Below are 9944 nucleotides of genomic sequence, written 5' to 3'. Positions count from 1 at the left end.
GGACTTAGTACCTAAATCGTAAGGCGAAGATAGCTTACGGGTAACCGCGACGCTTATCTGACACATCACACTAAATTGAGTAAGTAAGTATGCATGTCTTTTCTATTCTTCTTTCTTAAAATATTTATAAAAATCTTACTCATCAATAACTCAGTCTTATGAGTGTGAAACAAATAAGTACGAGTAAATTCACCATAGTACTAATTTAGAGTGAATACATCTAATTGCTACAGTAAAAAGAATATTAAAATCTGATTAACCATGAACGGTCTGGCAAATGACCAAAATTGAGAGACAAGTGTTTGTTGGTACAGAATTGTAGCCTCTACTTTTAAGGTTATCCGTTTTCTCGATCAATAATATCAAAAGTTTTATAAAAATCTGACCGCATTCACGTAACTTGCACCCTCTATCGCTATTATAAAACCCAATAAATAGCTCAAGCGAGTAGCGTTCTCGCTTGAATAGTGAATAGGTTAATAGATACGTAACCCGCTTGGAGCAAATGGCGGGTATTTACAGGGTATTGTATACGCGTCGCATCACTGGCCTACGAGTATTTATTGATAAATGCTTTTGGGCTGCACAGTACCAACTTATTAAGCCCTGTAAGGGCTATATTTCACCGGGACACCATGGCGAAACAACCAGTCGCCGCTACCAACAAAATGTATACTGCTTTGCGCAACCAAACGGACACCAGGTGAGTAACTCTCTATAGAGTTGTATACATTTTGTTGGTAGCGGCGACTGGTTGCGCCGCCATGGTGTCCCGGTGAAATATAACCCTTAAACTAGCTAATTTTAGACTCGCATCGTGAAAATTAAAGGGACAACTACACAACGTAAATTTATGAATAAGCATCCTCATAATATTCGCTGTTTTTTGTGTCTCTGAATTAAAAAAAGTGAGATGTTTTTATAATGAAATAAACTTAGAAAAAAATATCACCCTCATAATTTAATAGGTACTCATCAATCATTCTGAAAAGATTATCCTATAGTAAGTAAAAATTTTAAGATTAAAAATTTCCATGCCTCTGAGGATATATAAGATTAATCTAATCCTGGACAAAACTATGCGGACGATTAAATTAAGTGCTATATTAAAAATAGCTCTTCTCAAAGGGACTAGGTATAACATTATTTAAAAGTGTAACATGATTGGTTCGTGTGTCACCCTGTGCGTCCACGCGCACTGTGATACCTCATAGTAATGTTTGTGAATACGGGCGTTAGTTTCAATCTACTGAAGCAGATATTGAACTGTCTCAGTGATCTAATATTATTTAAATTTCTATCAAGGTTTAATCAGATGACTTGGGGCAAGCATGTCAATATAAACCTGATTTGTTTACAAGAATGCCAATACCCATTGAAAGGTATTATACCTACAGAATACCTATTGACGCGGAATACATAGAACTAGTAATTAATCAAACTTTGGCAAGTGATCTCTTGAATCTGATTGGCTAATATCTAAGTAATACGAAAAGTTTGTAAGGCTATTCTGAAACAATGCTCAAAGATCAATTCAAAGTCAAGTATACAGAAGCTTGTGATTGGTATTACGGGGGTATAGGAGACTAGGGATGTTATGAAAGTGGTTATATCAAAATCGAATTCGAAAGCGAATTGTAAATTTGGTTTGTCGAAACCGGAACCGAAACCGGAATCAGAGGCGGAGGCAGATAACAATGTGTTAAAGGCAGATCTAAAAATCACTTTATTCGTCAGTAAGCTATATTATTATTAGTTCAAAAATATAAGTAGGTTTATACCACTAATCGCTGCATGCTGTCGGCCTAAAACACGCGCCGTGATAAAATCTTAACGATGATTTCAGATGGCAAATGTATTTGCTTATCGCGTAAAATCGATAAAATGGCGTGATAAACGCTTATCGCGCCGCGCATCCTAGGACTTTGCCGGAAACGAAATTGGAATTGAAGGAAAATCCATCGGAAGATCCGAACTTTTGGAATTGAACCTCCGTACCCTCTACTGGAGATTCATGCTTGAGCGTTTCAGAAAACAGGGCTTAATATCAATTAATTATAGATAAGTATTTGTTTTGTTAAGTGACGAGCGTCTTGAGACAAAGCTTTAAACTTGAACTGGGTACTTGCTCTTGAACGATCCCTATTAATTAGCTTTCAATATAATCAATAACTTAATTAATTAATAACAAGTTACAGTCAAGAGTTTTTTAAGAGGGATTTGTTTCATGATCATTAATTTGCTGGACAAGTACTTATCTTGTTTGTGAGTTAAAAAAGAATATTATGTTCCCGAATCAGTCTAAAAAGGAATTGATAAGCCCATTAAAGGAATAAAACCAACATAAAGTAACTTGAAAAATATGTCATCTGTGTGAAGGTTCAATAACATTAGATACTAATAGTATGTTAAAATGCAAGCTTAACAAAAAAAAAACAACTCCAAAAAGTGCATTGAAAAGTAGTAAATAAGTACATTTTAAGCCGAATTACTTTTTTTTGCTAAAATTAATTTATCATTCGTGTCGGCTAATAGGCTTTAAGTGTCTCCCATTACGAACTAGAGCAGGGATGGCGAACCTTTATGTATCAACGTGCCACTTTTCTAAAAAACATGTTTGGTGTAGTCATAGACATAGACATGCCATAAAATAACAACTAATATGCTGTCAAATTCAATGACGGGTTTGGTTACAAGTGGCGCCAGCGAGTGACAGGACCTTACTCTACATTGGCACTAACTGATGAGGGCAAATACGATAGCCCTTATTTAAAACACATTATAATTACTTTTTATTTTAAAGTGAACTAGCTTTCCCGCGGCTTCGCCCGCGTGGAATTTTGTTCGTCACAGAAAAACTTTATCGCGCGCGTCCCTATTTCAAAAACCGGGATAAGAACTATTCTGTTTCCCGGGACTCAAACTATCTCTATGCCAAATTTCATCAAAATCAGTTCAGTGGTTTAGGCGTGAAAGCAAGACAGACAGACAGAGTTACTTTCGCATTTATAATATTAGTATAGATTTCGTAATTGGCGGGCGTGCCCAAAATATTGTGGCGCGTGCCATTAGTTCGCCATCCCTGCCCTAGATGACCTTACACCTAGAAACGAGCCCGAACTGGGCTGTCTGAAGGTCTCCACCCCAGTCCGTTGACCCCGCTGAAGCGTTCTTTCGCGGAGTGCGTGTGGAAAATAGCCTCGTGTAACCTAATTACTTCAGGTATTGTACTGTTAAACATGCCTTTTTGACTTTAAAACGTTGGTCGTTAACCTATCTTCGTCTGTGTTGGGATCTGGCCTAGCTTTTGACAAGTTCTTTTAATGCGGCATAATAAAACTGTTTGCAAGTCGTAATGTTAAGGAATAGGCGTGTCCAAATTGAGTTATTTTTTTGTAATTTTGTGATTTAATTTTTCACTTAATTAATGTATGTACGCGGATTTAATTATTTGAGAAAACGGTTGAAGCAATGGTTTTTGGTTAAGTTTTATTAAATTGGTAAACAAAGAAGACTATATTGGCCCATATAAAGGAACAGAAGGTAAATTCACCACAACGTTTTTGTCATATTATCTTTTCTTACTTTAGACTGATAAGTCAATTTTGCTTTCTCTACCTGGGACAGCATAAGCGAAAGCAACGGATGAACCATCCGGTGTAATAGTATCACTTACTGCATAAGCCATACAAGGCTTTAATGTATTTATTATTCATTAAAACTTTAAAGAAGTAATTGGCTTAATACCTTAATGAACACGGATACTAAAGTTGACTTACGTTTTTGCATCTGAGTGTACTTAATTATGTTAAAACTTGCGGAAATAGGCCTTGTGTTGGTAAAAGTGTAATAAACAATACGATAAAAGTAATTTTGTTGGCAAACTAACAGAGCGTTTAAATAAACAGAGAGACTCACACAACACATAGGCTGGGTTGCACCATCTTACTTTAACTTTGACAAACGTCAGAAATCTATTAAACTCCATACAAAAACACCTGTTATCGTCATAGTTACTGTCAAAGTTAGGTGGTGCAACTCAGCCTAATACATAGAACCTGGTTAACTTAAAGTACCTACCTATGATATTTAATCTGATGATTTTTTTTTGTGAATGTATAAAATATAACAGAACAAACAAAACATTATTGGCAGTGAATGTTAAAAATACCATGTTTTTTTTTTTTTTTTTTTTAATGAGTGCTATTGATATGCACCTGCAATTGGAGCTAGTGGAGTACTCCAATTGCAGTGCGGTGATTTAGTTTGTGATTTTTATTGTTGTNCTATAACATATAGATGCAAAAGCTCCTTGATTGGCCTTTGTTAATTTATAGTTAATCATTTTAACAAAGTTATACGGTTGCGTCATAAAAGTACAAAAGACATAATTTTTATCAAGGTCAGTTAGACACGGATCACTAAAAACCACAGGCTAGTTATTGACCTGCAATTTTTCACCCCCGTTTAGTGGGAGAGACAGGCGCGGCAGTGACGTCACGTTACGTTTTAATACGATTGCCGGCCTATTTCGCATTCGGGCCGTGTCGCGGCCGTATTAACATTTCATGAGCTGTCAGACGCGTAATTTTAACGGGTCAAATTTTTAATGTTATTTTACTAAAATTTAGTGTAATATTGTGATAAAATATACTAAAATCAATTGTTTATCGTATAAATAATGTATACGAGCGTTATCCGACGAAAATATATAATATTTAAGACAAAAAAGTGAAGACAAAATTTCGTCAGCTGTCAACGAAAAATCTTCATAAATTCAAATTTACGGAACAAATTAACAGGGGAGTATTGTTTTTATTCATTAATTAATTAATATCTATANTATCTATAGGTAAATTACATGTATTTTGCATTATACACTGAAAATAAAACATTACAATTCCCAACGTTGAGGTTATATTTTCATGTAAATATTCATATTTTGCCTTTTAATTACTCAGTTTTAAACTTTAATCTGTAAAATAACACAATTCGTGTAAAATATATTTCATTTTAGTGGAAATAAGTAGAAGAATTATTTAACCTAACAAAAAATCCTACCCACACAATTTAGCTTTACTTTATAAATTGGTTATTTTCTGTAATAAGACTTTTAAATGATAATAAGATAGTATTCAAATACAGATCCCTAATAGTCTATCACCTACTGTTATTGCCAAGATCACTAAAACCCTTTTTTGTATTTTTTTTTCTCGGTTCTTCGATCGGGATCGCTAAACAAAATCCTATTTCCATTGGTAAACTTCACTGCAACAAGCTTCAAGGATGTTGACCCGTAAGGCCACCATGAAGGACATGGAAGTTAAGTTGAGGCAGGCTCTCCTGGACCTCAAAGCTTCACGAGAGGTCAGCGACCAGCTTCTCCGGGAACGAGAAGACAGTGAACAGGAGATTCAAAAAGTTGTAAACAGGAACTCACAACTGAAGAATGAGCTTGCCGAGCTTCATGGCAAATATCTGGACCTCGCGGAACAATGTTTGAAATTGCAACAAACGGTGAATTCCTTCAGTGAATGCAACAACACTCATGAGCAGGCTTTGGATCGCATCCATGACCTCGAAAAGAGCCTATGTGAGTCACATAAAACCATAAAATCAATGGAGGAAGAAAAACAGGCTCAAGAATTCAACTCAACCGTGAGCTTGTATAATGAATTGATGAACAATGATCATGAATCGAAGAATCCAATTATACCTATAATAGACTTGACCTGTGATGTGTCCTGTTCCGGTCCAGCAGTAAAATATCAATTTAATAGTAATAATAAACTTAAAAAATATATTAAAATCAAGAAATTTATCAAGAAATGCAAAAAATTAATTAAATTTCAACGTAGTTTACCTAAACAGTCAATTCTAATGAAAGAAAAAAATCTTTTAAAAGAAAAGCTTAAATCATACAACTTAAAAATAGAACAAAACAAAAAGTTGTATGATGATAATACTTTGATCTTACATGAGAAAATAGATGACTTGGAACTTTATCTTAAACAGTTTAAATCTCGATATGAAATGGCACAGAAACAAATCAATGAACATGTACTGGCCACTTCCAAACTTGTTGACCTATGTAATTACAACACTGAGCGTTTTGAGTCCTTATCAAAAAAACAGTCTTGTAACTGTATTAATGGCCTTCAGCCCACTATAATACCAAAGTCTATTCAAACTGAGCCGGCGCAGGACATATTATTCACTGAATCCCAAAGAAACTTATCTGAAAAACTTAGTGATACCGGTAATGGAAGAAAAACCTTTATTTATTGATATGCATTTTATGAGACGTCTCTGTTACTATTTAATGAGTGATGTATGTGTGATTAGGTGTAAGAATGTGTGATAGATGAATTTTGAATTGATTGAGAGATGATGAGAGATTGATGTGTAAGACTGAATGTGTGAAATCTAGACTAGACTAGATTATTATTAACCTAATCCCGCTTTCAGACGAAAACCTAGAAGAAAGTGAGCCTCAGGTTAGCACGTCGTCTTCGAGGGCTGGTCTGCCCATGCCTTCCTTGGATGCAGACCCAGACCTCGAAGCTGCTGACATTGCTGGTCCCAGCGGCTTACCCGGACCATCAATGCCGCTACTGGACGGCACGCCACCTTCAGGGGTTGGTCTGTCCATGCCTTCCTTGGACGCAGACCCAGACCTCGAAGCTGTTGACGTTGCTGGCCCCAGCGGCTTGCCCGGACCATCAATGCCCCTACTGGACGAAGACTGGAACATCTAGACGGCGCCGAACCGTCACACATGAAGCTCGTGTCGAGGACGACACTATGTCAGGAGAGGCCGTATAAGCAATCGCCCCTATAGGCGATCGAACTACCCGCCTGACCGCTTATAAAAGGAGTGCCAAGCCGCCGCGCGCTCACTATTTTTCGAGCGTTCGGAGCGTGCACATCGGTGGTGAAGTGTTTTAGTTCATAGTTAGGCATACTAGACGTTACGTAAAATAAGTTGATTCTGTTTCTCTGATCAAGGAAATTGTTATTTTTTGGTTGTGTAAATTGTGATTTTTGTTTTAAGTAAATTTAATAAATAACGGTTTGTAAGTTTTGTTTTTTTTTAAAGAATTCCACTCCTGATTTCTAAGAATATATTAAAGAGACGCTTGGAAGAAGCTATGATTAATAATTACAATGCAGCACTACTACGATTGTGGAGTGCTAATATTGACAAACAGCCTGTGGTTTCAGCTCTTGGCGTTGCGTATTACATCGCTAAATATATCGCGAAATCGGAACCAGCGAACCTGCAAGCCGCAATAGCAGAAGCTCTTTGTAGAGTTAGAGAAAGGGGAGGAAATTTTGGCCGGCAGATATTTGCTGTTCAGAATTGTTTGCTGAACCATCGTCAAGTGTCAGCGCCGGAGTGTGCGTACAGGCTGTGCCACCTGAAGTTACGCGACAGCTCCAGGAAGTCAACATTCGTTAACACATGCAGGCCTGAGCTCAGGTACAGGATGTTACGTTTTGATTCGGATACAGTTGAACCTTGCAGAAATATATTCGAACGATATGAAAGTCGACCACGGAACTTAGAAGAATTGAGTCTCGGTGAGTTCGCTGTCAATTATGAGCCGATAAATTCTATTGCTTATCAAGACGATGATGATGGAGATGACTGATGCTTATGAGCAAGAAACTGAAAACCAAGGACCAATAATAAATTTGCTGAATAGAATGGGTAGAATGAAGAAACGATCACGGCCAGCAGTTCTACGAACTCGATATTACACCGCTGACTCGGACCCTGAAGCATACTATTACAGTTTGCTAGTTACGCATTGCCCTTTCCGTAGTGAAAGTGAGCTGTTAGAGGGGTACGACAATGTTAAAGATGCTTTCTTGGCGAAACGTGGTCTTTTAAGACCACTTCATTCTAGGTATGATAATGAGCTATTATCCCGTTGGGAAAACGAAATCCCATCAAAAACAATACTTGTCAAAAAAACCAAGTCTCGCAACTCAGTTGTTCTACGGTAAAAAGTTGTGAGATCCATGTAATACCAAGTCCAGGCCAGGAAATCTTTAACGTTTTACATAAATATATTGACTTGGCCATCGCACTAAATAATTTAATTTACACGTGTTTTCATGCGATGGCCAAGTCAATATATTTATGTAAAACGTTAAAGATTTCCTGGCCTGGACTTGGTATTACATGGATCTCACAACTTTTTACCGTAGAACAACTGAGTTGCGAGACTTGGTTTTTTTGACAAGTATTGTTTTTGATGGGATTTAAAGATTTCCTGGCCTGGACTTGGTATTACATGGATCTCACAACTTTTTACCGTAGAACAACTGAGTTGCGAGACTTGGTTTTTTTGACAAGTATTGTTTTTGATGGGATCTCATTTCTTTTTGTATTTTGTAGACAGCAGTTATGTATCTAGAAAACTGGACCGAAATTGAAAAATTTTACTCGACTTGGCGGTTGCACTACCGTGCCCCCAAATATTTTAGTTTTTCCTTGATTCATACACCAAACACTACTTATATTCCAAATTTGAAGCTTCTAGGTCTGCTAGAAGTGCCTTAGAGTTTTGATGATCGGTGAGTCAGTGAGTCAGTGAGTCAGTGAGTGACAAAATTAAGTAACTTTGACCCGTTATAATTCTTAAACTACTGGTTCAAATTGAATGAAATTTTAAATATACCGTGTCTTTACAATGCCTGCATAGCTAGTGAAAATTCAGCCTTCTAGTTTTATCCACAACGAAGTTACAGGCAGTCGAAAATGGCCTGAATTGCTTCGAGAAAAGGATGGTACGGCCGTGCCGCTTTTTTGCTCGACTTGGTGGGGGCACTGCCGTGCCCCCAGATACAAGATGCCCTTCGACGACTAGCTGCTGAACAAGCAGCTGACTTGTGTGCCAATGATAGCGGCACGAATCATCAGACGTCGATATTACAACCACCATTTCATGATATTGTTATTCAAGAAGATGATTTTGAAGACAATGTGGTAGTAAACACTATGTCTGATGAGGATTTCTTGAGAGGAGTCAATTCCTTAAACCACGATCAAAAGCAGTTATTCGCCAAAGTAAGTGACAAATTACGAACAAATACTAATAATGACCAACAAAGAACACTCCTAATGTTCATTACTGGCGGAACTGGAAGCGGCAAAAGTTTCACTCTGAAACTGCTAGTTGAACAAATTCGGAGACTATCCTCAAATACAAGTGTTACAGTCACGGCACCAACCGGCGTTGCTGCCCGACTGGTCGGAGGATGCACTTTACATAGTACATTTGTATTGCCTATTGAAAAGGGCCAAACAGTTACATTGAGACCGCTGACTGGAGATCGTCTGCAAAGGGAAAGAAATAAATGGAAAAATATTGAGTGGATTATAATAGACGAGGTATCAATGGTGCCCTATTCTACACTAAGAAATATTCACCTGAGACTACAAGAGCTTAAACAGAACGACCGTGTCTTCGGAGGTGTTAACGTTCTAGCTTTTGGCGATCTCATGCAGCTACCCCCGGTTGCTGCTACACTTGGGGGCGCGTATTGCTACAAGCAGCCGGAACATCTTGTACATGAACCACATTTGTGGAGGATGTTTGATTTCTGTGAATTGAGCCAAAATATGCGCCAAGCCAACGAAAACACCTTCGTTGATCTTTTGAACAATATCAGAGTAGGCAAACTAACCTTAGAACAACTGGCCACGTTAGACACAAGAAAAATAACTAATGAAACAAACGATTATGATGAAATAGTACATATACAGTGTGAGTCACGTTAAAGTGTACATATGAAAATAGATGAAACTAGACCTATTTTTATCGACAAAAAAGAGGTCAAAAATTTTTTGAGTTTTTTTTTAAATTTTTTATAGATTTTTTTTTCTTCCAATTACTTATTGTAAAGAAAACGTAATAACTTTTAAACTAAGT

The sequence above is a fragment of the Ostrinia furnacalis genome, unplaced genomic scaffold (genome assembly GCF_004193835.3).
Source record: "Ostrinia furnacalis isolate ACB-3 unplaced genomic scaffold, ASM419383v2 OfSCF7657, whole genome shotgun sequence".
In the NCBI taxonomy this organism is placed as follows: domain Eukaryota; kingdom Metazoa; phylum Arthropoda; class Insecta; order Lepidoptera; family Crambidae; genus Ostrinia; species Ostrinia furnacalis.
The sequence above is the reverse complement of the archived record's forward strand: the minus strand, read 5'-3'. Positions refer to the sequence as shown.